This window comes from Phoxinus phoxinus (genome assembly GCF_949152265.1).
Source record: "Phoxinus phoxinus genome assembly, chromosome: 1".
NCBI classification, from domain to species: domain Eukaryota; kingdom Metazoa; phylum Chordata; class Actinopteri; order Cypriniformes; family Leuciscidae; genus Phoxinus; species Phoxinus phoxinus.
Window position 1 is genome coordinate 30,915,531 of NC_136876.1, and position 13,930 is coordinate 30,929,460.

Genomic DNA, 13,930 nt, shown 5'->3' on the forward strand with positions numbered 1-13,930 from the left:
TGTGTTGCAATTGTCCCCTGGGGTGGGGTCAGTTGCAACATCTGGCTTCTTAAATTTAAATAAGTACTGTGAACGATATGTCATATTATGTAATCATCCTTAAATGGTATGGGTAATTAGCAGACTGATGCAAGTTTAATAGAGACTATTTGGACTAGACCAACCAAATTTGTATATAAGTAACTGGTTGCAGGGTTGATACAAAAAGGGTTGCAACTGTCCCCGGTCTCCCCTACCTAATTCTTTCTATATATTGTTGTTCATTCATTATCAACTAGCTACTGCTATAGGGGGTAAAAGCTATTTATGGGCAGTGGAGGGGGCTTTACAGGGCTATAAGGGAGCAGGTTAAAGTTTCTGTTTAGTCAACATGGTCATGGTATGAGTTCATTCAAAAACCTATTTTGTGTTATACCGACCTTCACTGCACTGCACGGGAGAGCTGTTCCTACCCCTGCCCACAGAAACACCCCCCGTGAGACGGAACAATGTAGGCCACAAGGGTGTCCATCTATGCTATAGATATTATTTGAACCAAGCCAGATCAGATTAGCAAAACTACAATAGCAAAGAATGCATATTTACGCATGGAAATTATTTCCATGAAAGACGGTTTCTCAAATCTTGGAATTTTATTATTATGCTTCAGGGTTCCAGGACTTACTTGTAGTTAAAGTGACATCTTTGAAGCATGTATGTATGTATGTATGACATTTACTTTTAAAATGTATTTCTGTACTTTTCCCACACAGAAGACTGAAAGCACAGTGTGAGACGCCTAGTAGATTTCACATGTCTAAACTCAAATGCATGCCTTGCGGATGTAACACATTACACAGATAGGTGTGAATTATTGAGATGAGGACGGGATGGGCAAATGCAAATAAGTCTCATTTGGACCAGAGCAAAGTTTTTGAATGGAGCTCTAGCAACTCTAGGTGAAAATGCCTCCATCTAAAATATATACATGCATACATGAATGACAATAAGATCGCTCTTCTGAGCATCATTTGCATCTTTATATTGCTTTTACGTGACTGGAGTGGGTCTAAAACAAGTCAAGCTGTGAAGACCGAGATCACCTCAAATAAATGGGTAGAGCATGGAGCTCCATAAATATATTTTGCTGTGTTAATCAAAATGGTCAGGTTTAACATGTTTGTTTTAACATACAATCTTTAATATGTTGCTATGAGAAACATTTCTCTCATAGAACATCTTAAAAGTCTTCTGTAAGTTAACTGTTTTGTATTATTATTAGTACCATGTACCATAATATTAAGATCTGATACCATCATACAACTTTTATTGTAATGGATGGATACAAATATTTGCTGATTATATATTTTGTGCTATTTTATACAGTCAGCACCTTTCTTTTGAGTTTATATAATATAATAAAATATAATATATAATGAAGAAAATATAGGGCAAGGACGCAATAAATTGATCAAAAGTTACAGTATAATGTTTTTTTTATAAATGGTGTTCTTTTGAACTTCTGAAAACCATGTATCACGATTTCCACACAAAAATGAAGCAGCACAACTGTTTTCAACATTGATAACAATAATACTTTAAAAAATAAATAAAATAAATACTAAAAAAATAAAAATAGCACCAAATTAGCATATTATTATGATTTCTGAAGGATCATTTGATACTGAAGACTGGAGTAATGATTTTAAAAATTCAGCTTTGCATCACAGGAATAAATACAAAAATTAAAATATATTAACATGCAAAACAGTTATTTTAAATTGTAATATTTCGCCATATTACTGTTTACAGTTTTTGTGATCAAATAAATGCAGCCATGGTGAGCATAAGATACTTTTTTTTCATAAACATTTAAAAAAAAATTGTATTCTTTTTTTATATATATTATGTTATATTTCAAAAGAAAGGGTGCTGACTGTTTCCATAAACTAGCACAACAGAGCAAAAATGGTCTCTAGGGTTAACAGTTGATGAGGCAGTGGTGTGTATTAACATTTATAAATGATAGTGTGCATGGCTTTGTGAAAAGGATAAATGCCTTGCAGAATAGTGGTCTGATAAATTGAGCCTGGAAGCATGGTGGTGCATGCTGACCTGCGAACGGTCGGACAGGTAATTGGTTGGATCAGGGTGTAATTCAGCTCCAACAAATCCCTTTCACAGCTGGCACCCTGTCTGAGACAGTGACTCTAGGGGGATGGGTGAGAGACAGATAGAGATTGAATATAATGATGAGGTAGTGGAGGAATTGGGCAAGAGCAAATGAAAAATAGCGCCCTTGTTGGTGAGATTCTTGGTACATCTGGGGACCAGTGAATAAGGAGGATTAGGGGGACAGAGGCAAAGACGAAAGAAGGAGACAGCTTACCAAAAGAAAGACAAATACTGAGTGCAAAGTTTGTCACATCACGGCATGAGTGTAGTTTTGCTAATTTTGACAACCTACAAGTTTTGATGATTGAAATGTGTATATTTTGACCATTTCTAAATAAAACACCAGCGTAACAGAGCTCACTATTAAGTGAGTTTGGAAAGCGAGTCTCTGAAAGCCAAAGCCAGCCATGTATTTGTCATGCAAAGCTGTTCCCCTCCTCCTGCCCTGTCTGCCCGAGCACAATGCATCTGCCCGCGTTCCCAGGCTCCACTTGCTCTCATCGGTCAGGGAGGGGGAAGAGCAGCCCACTGCCCTGACCAAACTGACCCTTGTCCTACTGCAGCTAACTCACTCACAAGCAGCTGGCCTCGGACCTCCGCTGATCATCAATATTCATGCCTCATACAAAATTCATTCTCAATATCACAGACGCCGAGGCCTGAGCTGTCCCGAGCACTGTGCGCTGTTACTTTCTTGTTTTATTTTAGGACATTTGTAACAAAACAGACTTGTTAAAGGGGAAATATGTCTTACATAATATTTGGAATGAAAGGATATTCTTCATTTAAGAAAATATATTAAAAAGCAGACTAATTGGACAGTACAAAAGTAAATAAATAATGTTTGATGTTACAACATGCTAATTATTCTGTGATTTCATACAAACAGTTGTTGACATAGTTTAGCAACAACATCATGCAAAATATATTTGCATTGTACCTCAACTCAATTGAATGTGGCTCTACCTGCTCAAGTATTTGTAGTATCCTATTTTTGTGTCAATTAAAATGAGGTAAATCTCCGGATATACATCTGACTATAGTGATCAAGTTTATCAATTTAAACCAGGTTGTTATCCGCTTGAAACCGTTTCAATCAGTAGCTAGGCTACTTCTGTGCATTTCCTGCCTAGTGAGGCATAATGAGTGCCTTCAAAAGGACAGCGTAGCCGAGTTGTTTTCATCCCGTGTGCCACTGCTTTGTCTTCAAAGTGAAAACGCAGGCAAATTCCAGACTAAAAGCTGGTCTGTATCTATATTGTTGTAGATTTATTTAGGTTTTCCCAGTCTGCACTTGGTTGGCATTTTTGTCTTGTGATGAAAGAGTTGTGTATTTCACAATGGTGAGGGGTATTCTGTCAACAAACATCTGGAAAAAGAATGAGGAATTGGTTTTGTCTAGTTAGTTTCCCTAAAAGTGACTGCATTATAAGCACATCAAACTACTCATGTATTTTACTCAAATTTTAAATAGCCTATAATCCATGAGAACACAATATTATTTTAAAATTCAGTCTGATAAATATGGAACCTAAATGGGTTATTTAATAAAGTAAAAACAGCCCTTTTTGAGATTAAATCAAATGCTATTTGACTCTTTGATTGCATCTGTGGGACATTAGGAAATCGTTCAGATTGTCAAATCATTACAATTTACATAGTGTATATTATTTTATTTTTCGTTTTACTTGCATATCGAATTATTTTTTACCCTGTTGTCATGCAAATTTATGTTGTTTAAACAGTGTTGGTTTCTTAGACTCTGACTGTATAATTGTCACTTTTGTTGGATTACGTATTCCTAATTATATCATTATGGGTTATTCTATTTCTATTATATATTATGTTGTTTTTCTCGCTATAACCCAATTACATTTCCCTCCAATATTTGATTTTATATCACGTTGGGAAAAACACATCTAGCAAAGCCATCGTGAGTGACGAGTCCTGGTTGACCATCAGCTCTCTGGCTGTGTTTCAAAACCTAGCGAGCTGCCTACCTAGACAGCATCTTTGGGCATTAAAATCAGTTCAGCTTACGCATCACTATTCACAACTGTTTTAGAACGATGCTTCCCACTTTCCTACGATGTCCAAAAATACTGCATGTGCTCTTGAATCGCAAAAATGCACTTTAGGTAGGCAGCTATGTAAGTTTTGAAGCACAGCCTGAATGTGGCCACCATTTTGGAGGTGAGTGTGTAGAGTTGGAGGAAGTGCTCTGTGAACAGCGCTTGAGCTCTTCCTGCAGTTACGGGGATGAATGCATGAATGCGAGAGAAGAAAATGGCGATCGAGCAGGACAAATGTTTCCCCTCCTAGACGCTGCAAATGTGTTGATTTTCTACAGCCTTATTATTTGCTTTCATTTCATCTCTGCTGCACTTTAAACTACAAGAGGTGAGTTTTTCGAACCGTTCGTGTGTGAGTTTTTGTGGTTTCCACCTTGTAAGCAGCATTTATATCTGCGATATATAAGCTGAGCTCAGCACTGGAAAGACACGGTTAAATATGTTACTGTTGTTTGCGTTTGCATGATAGTTACACATTTTAATTGTTTATAAAACAATAGTGTCTACTGTCTGCATGATGTCTATAAAGCACAAATGCATCTATTGTAGATTTCTTGAACATTGATCTCCTGATTTCACATAATGGCATCGAAGTGACATTGCAGTCGGCGTGTTTACAAATAAGAGTCGAGTTAATGAATGTACTATATTTAAATACCAGGTTTCGTGCGTTCTGAAACTCTTTACTGTAGTGTATTTTGGAACGATGTTTTTATTAAATTTGGATGTTTAATTCGACGTCCTGCAACTTTTATCTATGTCGACTTGAGTTGGTAACGTAAGTTAACTTAGCTAAGTTAACGTTACCTGGAGCATTCGCTCGATAATAAAGCAACAATGAACGTTACGATAAAATACGATAATGTTCAACTTAAGGTGTTGTGAGCAATTACAAACCACTGTTTGATTCGTTGAGCAGTTAAATGAGAGAGCCTTTAGTAGCCAGCTGGTTTGTTAGCATTCTTAGCTCCGCTGCTGAATTGCGCACATCGAGTAAAATTGTCTTTAATAACTTGATAACAGTTAACGTTAGTTCTCATTTTAACCGATGTATTCGCTTTAATACCATCATGCAGAGGCCAGCGTTAAATGCTATGTGTTTATTTTGTCTTTAGCTTTTAAAGTACGTAGTCACGGCAGCTAATTCAGAGGGAAAATGTCAGAAAAAAAGCAGGGTTTAATTTTCCCAATCCAGAATGAAGGAAATACAGACATCCTGAAGTGCTCTTTGGGAGAAAATGTTGTTTAGAAACGTGCTGAGTGTTATATTGTAATGTTTTTAAGGGCAGGTCAAGGTTGCTGCTGTTAGCAGCAGTAGCAGCTGAAGCCAGAGGTGGGGGAGGAGGAGGTGTCCCTGCTTTTAGTCTGAATAAAGTATAGCAAATGTTAAAAAGTTAATCTTATACAAGAAATATACTTGTATTTCAGCTCAAATGTTAGCTAATGAATGTACACTTTAAAAAAATATATATGATCAATAATGACAACATATGTTTTTAACATTGCATAATAAGTTAAGCAATTTTAAACTTTTAAAAAAAAAAGTTATACAATATTCAACTAATATTGTAAGTCAGTTTAATGTAATTTAAGCTGAAATGACAAACATCCAAGTTGAAATTTAAGGCAGCACCTTTTTTTATTATATATATTTTTTAATAATGTAGGCTGGTCTTCATGTGTAATGGTGACTTACTTACTACTCTGTGACTTACAATCAAGACAGACTTACAAAAAAGAAGTGTCCATCCATTTTTTCCTATTATGCAACTATGGAGAGAGGCATGAGGAGTTGATTTTGGTTTCACATTGTAGTGTATGTTGTGATGGGATGTTTGTGGTTGCCATCAGATAAATCACCCAACTATGTGAAACTGAGATCTATTCTATTTTAGATTGACTGTTTCTAGGCTGTATACTATAGTACCAAAGCATTGCCTTGTCATTGCCCAATTCAGTGTCATTCACACAATATGTAGTCTTATGTACAAGAATGAAAGGTGCCGTTTGCATTCACCTCTATTAAGTTAAATATATCAAGCTTAACTATATAACTTAACTATAGAATCCAATTCTGTCAGATTTATGCTTATGGAATAACTATTGGTTTAGTCAGGTTCATTTAGGAACTAGAGAATGAAAAGTGAATGTCAGTTTATTAGTTTAACAGCTCTGTTTTATTTCCTTATAGATAATTGGATGCTATTGCCACCAAAGATATTGAGGAGAAGCAACACAGGTCAGTAGGCCTAAGTATTTTCATCTCCCTGTTGTCGTTTTCAGTAATGTAGATGGGTGCTTGGTTTTTATGAAGCTTGGTCCTTCTGGGCTATTCCTATTCATTCCTATGCTGGGCAGCACTAACAAAGCCAGGTCAAAGCAGCTGCTGCTGGTGTAAGCAAATGCATTTCCGTTTGAATTAACGGGGTTCCCAGTGCTGAGTAAGCTTTGCTTTTTTTAAATGTTCAACAAAAACAGTGTTTGTGTAGCTCTTTGTGACGCTACTGTATTTCAGTCATGAGTCACAAAACCCTTACCTGCACTGTTTATATCTGCCTGAGTTTGTTTTAATCTGTATGTGCACCAGATAAAAACTACTGATCAAGACATCAGTAGCACTTTCAGTTGTATTTGTTTTCGGCTTGTTGTGATGCTTATATTGCTTAACCGGTTTGCTTTTAAATTCAAGTTAATGATAGACAGGTTTTGAGTTTTTCTTATCAGGGAAGTGAACATTGCCCCTGTATGGTCATAACCACGTCCACACCTAACAATGACAGGGGACTAGCCTATCATAACACGTTTACTTTCACTGAGTTTGATGGCATATTGTTGTATATTTCTAGCATTTAGGCCTAAACTATTTTTTTTGTTTGTTTCATGATTATTTCAGAATGTGCTTTTCGTCTGTTGATGCATAATGAGAGAAGTGTCATTTAGATCATCTTAGTGACTCAGATCTAGGGCTGCATGATGTGGGTAAAAAATCCAATTGCTTTCTGCTAAAGATTGCGATAAAAAAAAAAGAAAAGCTGCAGGTTTGCTGTGCTTGTTTGTAGGGCTACACAATTTGACTAAAAGTTAGATTTTTCTATAATATTAATTATTATGCATACTAAATAGAAATATTAAACAAAATAAGATTGTATAACTGTAATATTTCACTGTAAAATGAAAAATTGGATATTTAAAATGATTTTACTGTACAGTTGTAAAATAACAATACTAATACTTATAGCTGTCTTCATTTCTTTTTCATATGTTAAACCATCAAGCTTTTATTTTGGTGCAGGTAGCCCTTAAAAGGAAAGTTCACCCATCATTTACTCACCCTCATGTAATCCCAAACCGTAAGACTTTCGTTCATCTTCGGAACACAAAAGAAAATATTTTAATAAAATCTCATCTAGTTCTGTACTCTCCATTGACAGCTACGCAACTACCACTTTGACACTTTAAAAAGTTCATGAAGAGATCGTAAAACTAATCCATATGATATGAATTGAGTGATTTAGTCCAAATTTTCAGAAGAGACACGATCACTTTATATGATTTACAGATTGAATTTAGGCTTTTATTCACATAAACCTTGATCAGTGAACATAAACAGAAGCTCAACCAGAACCTGCTTGACATGCTAGAACAAACCTCATTGGTTCTTGCGGAAGCTCAAACGTGCTACATAACACGAGAATGAACCTCTTTGGTTCTTGCACGTCAAGCAAACATGCTAAAGCTTCCATTTATCATAACTGATGTGTGCATTCATGAATGTTTATTTGTGAATAAAAACCTAAATTAAATCAGTTTAGTGTAAAAAGCGATCATGCCTCTTCAGAAAATTTGGACCAAACCGCTTAATTCATATAGATTAGTTTTACAATCTCTTTATGAACTTTTTGATGCGACAAAGTGGTATTTGCATAGCTGTCAACGGCGGGACAGAAAGCTCTCAGTATTCATCAAAAAGATCTTCTCTTGTGTTCCGCAGATGAACGAAGTCTTGCGGGTTTGGAATAGGGATGGGAATTTTGCAAAAATGTTAGGCTCATAATAATCGAATATTCGTTTATTTAAATGACATTTAACAAGAGATTTGTTTGTTTTTTTTAATCAAGTTTTTGTCCATTTCTGAACAAGCTTATATTATCTCTTAAGGTTTTCTTTTTGTTGAAAACAATGTGTAAACAAAAAAAATATAAAGAACAAAATCATTTAAGCTCAAGCAGCGTGACCGAGAAAAAACGCTAATGAAGCAGACTGCCAGTTATCGTACAGAACGTACATACACTTTAGTCAGCTTATGGTTATCTGTTTATTTTGTTACGTTCATGTTGAGAAAACCAATAATATCCACATGTTTGAGTGAGAACGTGTTGCGCTGACAGACGTTGCGGAGACCCAAAGATAATGGTGTGCTAACTAAGCAAAGTTTCTAACAGCACTTTGTGTTCTTAAACCTGTCTCTCAACGAAATTAAAGGAAGCATAAGTCTCAAAATCATTTTGCTATGATAGGTGTCATTTCGGCTAACTCGTGGTACTGCTGCGCTTTCCTTCAGTCGTGAATGCAGTGATCGACAGCTGTCTTCCCTCATTCTACTGGTGTTTGGATTTCATATGATTTATCATTGTGGTGGTGATATTATGATAACTTAGTTTCATTAATTAATTTGTGTAAAAGTAAGATAATTTTCATCTAAGTAATTCCAAACTTCGAGGCAGACGACAACATTATGTGATCAAATGCAATCGACTTCTTAAAGGTCCCATGACATGGGGTTATTTTATAATGTTTCCTGGGTTGCCCTTATAATGTTAGTATGTTTTTTAGATCAAAAATAGTCATAATTTAGAAATAAAAGGCATTTTTCCTAGCCTGATTTTAGCTTCTGATATAAAGGGGCGTGTCTGTGTGAGATTCAGTGTAACCGGCCACTGCTGTGATTGGCTGACATGCTTGCATATGAAATAGATGCGTATTACATGTGAAACTCTCTCGAATACTTTTACTACAGCTATTATATGTTTGTACAATAACAGCTATCGAGATTAACGAATCGTGAGGAGTTTTTAGATCTATTCCCATCACATGTTGCCGTGATAAGCATTGAGGAAGCAGATGACAGTCTGTTGTTGATCGCGAGAATGAAGATCTTATCATTGCAACGCAGTTTCTGCACTCTCTCTAATGCTTTCACCAATGCAAACACGATGATGTAAATACAGTAAGAGCTTCGTTGTGCAGTGTAACGTGCGTCATTGATTTCATAACGAGTTTGGCAAGTGTCCAGATAAACTCGCGCTGTGTGGAAAGATTGTTCTTTGATCGCTTTCTGTATATAATTTATTCACAATTTAAATACGATTATTTTCATCCTACTAAAAGAAACGATGTGAAGTTAATATTTTAGTCACTGGCTTGACTTACTGATGCATAAACAGTATTGAACAATTTTGAGAGAAAGATTACCTGTCTGAACTTGAACACATCAGAAAGTGTTTCTTGGTAACGTTAGCTCGATAGATTTATTTTCAGACGGTCATCGAGGCCAGCTCTGTATTGGCCCAAGTTGAGGAAACAGTCCTCGGTGAAATGTTTGCCGCAGACATGCAAAACTTTGAGGAATTGTGTCGGTGCATTTCCAGAGAAAATTAAATTAATCCACTGGTTTTTCTGGGGCTTGGATGAAGGAACTAAAAAAAGGCTTCGGTGTTCATTTGTACATCCAATTATTGAGCAATTATTATGCTTCGCTCGCTCAAAAGCCATGATATCTCTCGTGGACAAACTAAAATCGCGCGCACGCGTTCCTACTTCCTAGCTCATTTTCTCACAGGAAATATTCTCTGGGCGGGCGAAGCAGAGAAAGGAGAGGTAACATTTCTCCTTATAACATCATAGAGGGGAGATTCAAGATCAGCCCGTTTGAGCTTCCACTTTTTCAAAGGCAGAGAAAGATGGCAAAAGCTCGTTTTACACCGATTGAAATTTCTAGAAACTTGGGGACCATATACGGGCTAGGGGAACTCATATTAATGTTAAAAAAACCTCAGAAAGTGAAAATTTCATGTCATGGGACCTTTAACACGCTCCAAAGCGCCACCCAGGGCATTTGATTATAACTGAGTTAGAAACTCTTTATGGCCAGAAAATAAGTTTTTTAAGGTGGTTGGTGCAAGTTGTGTTAACAAATGCACAAAATAAACAACCCAAACTCAAGAGCAGATGAGTGTGTGGAGCAGCAAATACTGCAAACTGAGCCGCTCAAGACACTGAAAACAATGGATAGTTAGCTGATCGTGTGTAAATGCTGCGCTTCACACTGAAACATGCAGTGCAATTAATTTTTTTAAATAAAAAAAATTAATTGTACCTTATCGCCATTTTGCCGCACTACTCAGACAACAATTTGTTACAATTACGTGATGCATTTATTTATTTAGGGTCTTGCAGGGAAGTTAAGTGCTGGAATGATTTTGACTGGTCATCTTTTAGCTGGGCTTATGTCCGCGCTTCATAAACAGATGCCCCTGTCTTTGTGTTTATGTATGGGAGGATTCTGTTGGTGAGATGGCCATCTGGTTAAACACTTTAAGGAGAAGAGGTTGGGGGAGGGGAAGGCAAGCTCAATCTTGATAGGCTGACTTTACCCCCTGGAAGTGGCTATATTCCACTTTTCCCATTAGATACTTGTTTGGCCCTCTCACGTATTTATGTGATGGTGTAGGCTTATTTTGTGAGCTTGAAGGATGTTGAAACAGGAGGCAGTGTAACTCTACCCCCTACTGTTGGTAACTGCTCTTCTTACCAGGCTGAAGTCACAGTTGTGATCTCTTTGAGTGTCAGTCGTTTTAGCTGTCACTTGATGTGAGCTATACCAACTCATACATTTTTATTTTTTTGTTGACTTTCTCAGCTCTTCAATGCTGTGGTTAAATTTTGTACCAAGACAGTGATTACTCTGTGACTTACAGTTGGAAGTGTCCATCCATTTTTTCCTAATTTTACCACTATTGGCGCTTTTCCACTGCATGGTACGGCTCGGTTCGGTTCGGTACGGTTCAACACGGCGCGGAGCGGTTCGGTTCGCTTTGCTTTTCCACTGCGTGGTACGACTCAACTCGGTACGGCACGGTTCGGTTTGCTTTAGCTCGGTTGCTTTTCCACTGCAGTTAGTACCGCTTCAAAGTGGGTGGGACTGATCGTTAAGTTGTATGTCTGGTGGTAGCCGTGTGCGGCTAAGAGCTGTGCTACTTCCGCTCCTCGGCAACCAACGAGAGGAACGTCTGCACCTCGTCCACTGACCACGATTCAGCCATTTCTTGTTTGATTTTTTTGAACTTTTTTTGTCAAGTAAAAACTCTAAAAACAGGTGCTACCGCGTTTGCTGTTGTCTGGCTATTTAAATATAGCGGGTTTAGTGTCTCGTGTAGCAAATATACAATGACGCTGAAGTGACGATTCTGTCTGACCAATCAGTGATCTGCAGTGTTTTCACGTCACGTTTAGTATCGGTACGGTACGCTTGGAACCTCAACAGAGGTGGTACCATTTAAAGCGAGCTGAAGCGAGCCGTACCGTACCGTACCATGCAGTGGAAATGCGCCATAAGAGAGCCGTACCGAACCGAGCCGTACCGTACCATGCAGTGGAAAAGCGCCAAAGCGTGCCGTGCCGTACCGAACCGTACCGTACCATGCAGTGGAAAAGCGCCATATGTAACTATAGAGAGAGGATGTGGTTCAATTTTGTACAAAGAGTAAGAGTGGTTTTATCATTTGTTTTATATTTAAATGTTATTTATTTTTCCAGTGACCTAATGGCTAAAGTCAATGTGAAATCAAGATTGTTCAATTTTATTTATTTTTAAACATATTGCAGATTTTTTCTTTTTTTGTGAATGATTGGTGGGACAGGGTTTGGCGGGGAGGGGGGGATCTATCAGTTACATTTATTTTAATTTACTTTCAGACTCAAAATACAAGTGTAAGCAGGCGTACAAAAACATACAAAAAGAACTTGCTGTTAATTGCCACTTCCTGCAGACTGGGCATCTAATACATGCTTTCACCTTTCATGTCATCCACCTACTGAGTTGAAATGTCAAATTAACAATCGATTAATCATTAACCTTCACCTCTCAAATCCAAAGCGGGGCGCTACTAAGTTATCATATTACTTGACAACCACTTGCCTAACCAACACAAAGTTGGTGTTGTTTTAAAGCTTAGAAGCTTGAATTTACAGTGAATATAGGGAATATGACCATCACTTAACAAGTGCTTTTGATTTTGCTCACATAGCCTATTGCAAATGCTTTATTTTAACTAAAAATGTGATCTGTAAATTCATAGTACATTACAGACAGAATATGATTGAAAAGGTCTCAACCAGCAGAATACAACATGTTTGTTTCACTTAAAGAGTCATGAAACCCCAAAACACATTTTTTGAGATGTGAACAGATATGTACAGGTTGCACATTACTCAAAACATTAAAAGCACTCATAAATGTTATTTAAATGTTATTTTTGCGTTTTCCTGAGCAATTTCCTGGGTGAAAAGCAAAGTCGAGGCAACGTCCCGAAATTTGAGGTAGGAGTGCTCCTTCGTAGCGTCTGACTGGCTGCAGGCACGATTCTACGTCAGCTGGCCCCGAGCTAAACTCTACCTTTATTCATGGGAAAGAGGTCGTTCAATCCAATCACTGTGCTATATTACACATGAGAACGCATTACAGCTGAGAATTAAAAAATATAATGTATAATGAGTGGGTTGCAGGTCTGTGTTTTATTGGTTGTTTTTTCCCCTCTTCCCACCCTCTACACTCCCACTTTTCCACAGCTTTACATGCCCATTTTCTGAGACTTCAGTGGTGTGAACAACCAGGCAAAAATGGGGATTTCGTGACACTTTACAGACCAAACTATACCAAGTATTTTTTTATGAAAAGCGGTGGGTGGGTATAGTGGCTAGGGACGATGTGTAGAAACCAATCACAAACTGTTTTACAGCTGGAGCACACTTGGATTGGTTTGATCTAGGACTGCACAATTAATTGAAATTAAGTTTTTCTTTTTTTTATGCGAAGCTTGTCAGTAAAGTAGATAATGCACGTCATTTAAGGAAATCCCTATTGACATCATACTATCTCTAGCTTAATAAATAGAAGATTGAAACACTTTGATTAAACATGACTAATAAGCACATGACTTCGACAATATATGGTTTATCGGAGTTCTTCAAGCCTCCTTGGGTATTTTCATGATGATAAAGTACATTTATAATGCAGTGCTAATCAACATGGCCTTTATCACTGTATAGAATACTATGAAATATTATATTGTATTTGTCTGCCTCATTCTTTGATAAGAAGCCACATCAGCTCAGTAATTTCTAACACCCCAATGCTTGCTGTGGTATGAATTATGCTTGCTCTGTGTGAATTTCCTCACTTTTACTTCACTAAATATTACCAGAAAACTGGTATGATACCAATGTCATCCATTCCTATCAGGATTTATTACTGAGTACCAGGGCTCGGTTGCACCAACTTTGTGCGTAAGTTACAACTTATCCTAGTTTTGACTTAAATGGGGACTAAGCTAATATTGAGGGTAAACGTCATATTATCCAGCTGCGCATTACTTTACGGAAAGCTTACGAACTACTAGTTACGTTCTGTCTTAATAACAAATGAT

The 13,930-nt window shown here is 37.2% G+C and overlaps 1 protein-coding gene across 1 annotated transcript in view; it reads left to right on the forward strand.

Moving 5' to 3' along the window:
- The first annotated feature begins 4,379 nt into the window (after positions 1 to 4,379).
- The window catches only part of LOC307009575 (trinucleotide repeat-containing gene 6A protein-like), a 40,946-nt gene continuing 31,395 nt past the window's right edge, over positions 4,380 to 13,930 (forward strand). The window contains exons 1-2 of the mRNA XM_079633417.1: positions 4,380 to 4,554; positions 6,418 to 6,465. The gene's annotated coding sequence lies outside the window, so the exon portion shown is untranslated. The remainder of the gene's footprint in view (positions 4,555 to 6,417; positions 6,466 to 13,930) is intronic.